Below are 4,115 nucleotides of genomic sequence, written 5' to 3' on the forward strand. Positions count from 1 at the left end.
GAGCCTGTGCATCCGGAGCCTGTGCTCCGCAACGGGAGAGGCCACAACAGTCCCCGGAATACAAAAAAAAAAAAAAAAAAAAAAAAAAAAAACACCATGTAAATGTAAAGCACACAAATGAAAGACAAGGCCCTCCTGTTTTTCTACTCTTTGATTTTTAAGACCTGATTATCATAGAAAATGTGAGAATACAAAAGAATAAAAAATTTAAAAACTAACTTCCTAAAGAAAACTTCTATTAATACTTTGGTATATTTATTTTCAACCTTTTGCCTTTTTTCATTTAATTTTTATTTTTTATGAAACTAATTTGTTTATATAATTTATATAGGGAAGAGTACTACTGCAATCTCTTGCTCCAAAGCTGTCTTCCCATGTAACTATCTTCAGCTCTTTTAACCATGTTTTTGGTTTGTATTTTTGTTTTTTGGTTTTTTTTTCTGGAATATACATTCTTCCCCATCCACTAATTCTACAAATATAACCATATCCCTATTTTTGGTTAAATTTATATTCAGTGTTTACATTTTTATAACTTATATTGCTTTTTCCTCAATGTTTTCTCAACTTCCCTACTTCTTTTTAACCTACTTCTTTTTAACAGTTGAAATTATATAAGTCAGATCCTGTTTCTCATAAATAAAAGACTTTTTTATATTTCATTGTTTATATGTATCACACTTTGATTTTTTATTCTTAGAATTAGTTTAAAAAATTTTTTGGTATAGTGTATAAAACTGTGATGAATATCTTTATGCATAAAACATTTTTAGAGTTTGGAATTTTTTCTCCTGATACATTCCTGGGAGTAATATTATTAGTCAAAGTTATGAAGCTTTTAAATACTCTTGATACACATTTCCAAATTGCTATTCCTGAGATTTGTATGGGTTTAAAAAACCCTGAGCTATGTGTGCTAGTGCCAATTTCAACAAATACCTACCAGCATGTGGTAGTTTCACTTTCAAACTATTTGCCAATTTCATAAGTAAAAATTGATAGCTCCTTCAAACATGTATTTATTTAATCATTAGTGATAATACTTTTCTATACTTAATGAATGTCTTGTTTGTCTTTTTTTACCTCTTAATGGGGTATCATAAAAATTTTGACTTGTCTGAGTTTGTATACAAATTTTTCTTCTGTTGATCATCTCTTAGAGTTTGCTTCATTATTGTATGTTATTACAAATGATGAATGAAGAAGCAAAGCTTGCAAGCATGGCAGGGAGGACCAGAAAAGAGATCATGGTAATATCGTTTGACTGAAATTTCTTCCTAAGAAAAATTTCTTAGGAAGTCTGAAAGAGAAACAAACATTATTGATGGATAGTCACTATATTTTATGACACACACCTTTGGGCTGTAACCATATCAATGTTTTACCATAAGAATTATTACTTTGTCACACTACTTAGTAACTTCTCTAAGAGTCCTGCTTCTAATGCGTAAACAGAAGAGTTAATACTCAGAAAATTAAAGTGAGGATTGTTGGTAACAATATCACTTATCTTAGAATTAATGTATGAAGACATCCCCAGGAAATGTTTCAGGTAAGGAGTAACAGCTATTGTTACTTTGTTCTTGTGGAAAACTAAAGCAGTGAGAATTTAAGTGACTTTGAATAATATAATTTTAGAGCTGGAAAAGTCTTAGAAGATAGTACTCTCAACCCCTTCATTTTATAGTTAAGGGAACTGAGGCTCAAGTAAGTTGTGACTTGGCCAGGGTCATATAATTAGTCAAGCTCATGTCTCCTCAACTGGACCAGTTTCTTGGGATCATAATTTAAACCAAGAGACAATAATAGGGTCTTTATGAGATATAGTTCTATTGCAAAATCCTTCTTCAAAGGAAAAAAGCCCATTACTTTTTTGGGGGGAGGTGTTCTTGATCAATTTTATTTTGTTGTAATTGAACATAAAAATATTTATTAGACTTTCATAAATTCATTCTCAACTTCAATCCCTTTAATTTTCTTCTAAGGTCTTACATTTCTCAACTGTACAGTAAAATAATCCTTGGGTTTGGAGACAGAAAAGTGGCGCTTAGTATAAAATCTCAGCCCCTTAACACTAGCATAGGTGATCTTGCCTGCTCTACCTTATACACACTCTCCCTCACACAGGCTCTGTCACAGCAGCTTTCTTTCTGTTCCTTAGGATCGTTCAACCTACGGCCTTTGCACTGGCTGCTTATTTGTCCTATGAATGTACTTTTCCTTATCTTTATATGGCTGGCTTCTTCAGAGATGCTTCCCTATATCCCTATTTGCACACCATTAATTTTTAAAAACTTTTAAGTGACCTATGATTTCTAAAAGTACTCAAATCATGAATTTTCACAAAGTGAATATGCTTTTATAACCGCTAACTAAGTGAGAAACAAAATATCACCAGGAATCCAGAAGCCTCGCTTATGTCCCCCATCATGACTCCATTTCTCTCCCTAAAACTAACCACTATCTTGACTTGTAACCTCTAAGCTAAGCTGCTTTTGAAGTTTATATAAGTAGAATTACACAACATGTATTCTTCTATTGCTGGCTTTTATCTGTATAGCAATTATGCATTCTCATTATATAACATTCCACTGTATGTATATACCACAATATTTGTTCTGCCATTGTTGGACATTGGGTTGTTTCTGGTTTGGGCTATGTCAAATACAATGCTGCTGTGAGCATTTTTTTTTTTTTTTTTGGGGAAGATAAAACATAGAAGTGAAATTGCGGGATTGTGAAGTGTGCATATGTTCAAATTCAGTAGATACCGCCAAATGGCTTTTCAAAGTCTTCACAACCTCTCATCAAGCAGTGTGTAAAAATTTCCATTGTGCCACATTCTCATCAATACTTAGCATTCAAAAATCTCTTTAACTTTAGCCTCTGATGAGTGCATGGTAGTATTTCATTTATTTTAATTTGTATTTCTCTTGATTACTAATAAAGTTGATTAGTTTTTATTTTGGATATTTAGATATCCTTTTATTTGTGAAATGCCCGTTCAACTTTCTTATATATTTTCTGTTGTGTTATATATAAACATTATTTTTAGGAATAATGTTTATATATTTTGGATATGTACCTCTGTCAGTGTTACAAATTGTTGGAGGAGGTCATCAAGAGGATGTGACTGCAGGTCGACCCAAGAGCTGAATCTAGGCTCCTCACTCCCTCCCTCGTTCTGGAATGTAGATTTGAGCCACCGTTCCCACAGCCAGAGCTATTTCAAGGAAGTAGCCTTGAGTGAGTAAGGTGCTGTTGAGACCATCTGGATTGAACTATGACTGAACCCAGTTTAAAGGCTCTAGAAACTTTAAGATTCTGGTGGGCAGGTGTACAGATCTACTCATTTACACCCAAGCCGAACCTTGTACATAGGTTTCCTTGCTTATTAAACCTGCCACCTACCAATCTGGAGTGGTCTGACCCTTTCTTAGGTCTCTCCTTGTCCTCCATGTACCGGGGCTAGTTTCAGATTTCATCTGGGGAACTCTCAAGGTTGTGAGCCAACATAAATATCTTTTCACACTCTGATGTTTGGTTTTTCAAACTACAAATTTACTCTCTTAATAGTATATTTTTGGGAACAGAGTTCTTTATAGAGTCCAATTTCTCAATCCGTTTTTTCATAATTGGTTAAGGAATTTTTCCATGCATGAGGTATTAGAGATACTATCTTGTTGTCTGCATATAATTCCCATTTATTTTTAATAATATACTTGGAATGAATTTTGTGATATGAGGTAGGCATTATATAAGCTATCTTCCATTTGCCCTTTCAGATTCATCTTCCATTCTTCATTCTGTTCTCTGCTCCAGGGGGCTGGCCTGTCACTTATATGTAATTGTGACTGATTTAGCTGAGTTATAAGAATTTCTTTTCCTGGTAGTGCTCGGGAGTTAAAATCCACCATGATAGGCCAGGTGCTGGATTCGTGGCCATTATTACTATGAGCACTCTAGGAAGTTCCCTCAGATATACTCCTATCAGACTTTTTCTTGTTGCTTTTCTTTCTTTTTCCATGCTATTATTGTAAGAGTACCAAACCTGGTCTAGTTATGGAGTATACTTTGTAATGGATAGTTGTTTTCCTACAGATGAAATGTAGGGA

This window comes from Lipotes vexillifer, unplaced genomic scaffold, assembly GCF_000442215.2.
Source record: "Lipotes vexillifer unplaced genomic scaffold, Lipotes_vexillifer_v1.1 scaffold603, whole genome shotgun sequence".
Classification (NCBI taxonomy): domain Eukaryota; kingdom Metazoa; phylum Chordata; class Mammalia; order Artiodactyla; family Lipotidae; genus Lipotes; species Lipotes vexillifer.